Here is a 314-nt window from a genome sequence, read left to right on the forward strand (position 1 = left end):
CAAGTTCAGCTGCAGGGCAGACAGCATTTCAGCTGCAGAGCAGACAGCATTTCAGCTGCAGGGCAGACAGCATTTCAGCTGCAGGGCAGACAGCATTTCAGCTGCAGGGCAGATAGCATTTCAGCTGCAGGGCAGACAGCATTTCAGCTCAATGCAGAAAGAAAACCTCCATAATCCTGAAGTGTCATCATAGCACTGACAGTAGAGTCTGCAGGTGATGTGAGAGTGCAGGACTTTACTGTCAGGATTGACATTATTATTCATTTACTTGGTTGGGGGGGTGTGTCAAAGAGACATTTTAATCATTATTCATT

This window comes from Oryzias melastigma, linkage group LG20 (assembly GCF_002922805.2).
Source record: "Oryzias melastigma strain HK-1 linkage group LG20, ASM292280v2, whole genome shotgun sequence".
Classification (NCBI taxonomy): domain Eukaryota; kingdom Metazoa; phylum Chordata; class Actinopteri; order Beloniformes; family Adrianichthyidae; genus Oryzias; species Oryzias melastigma.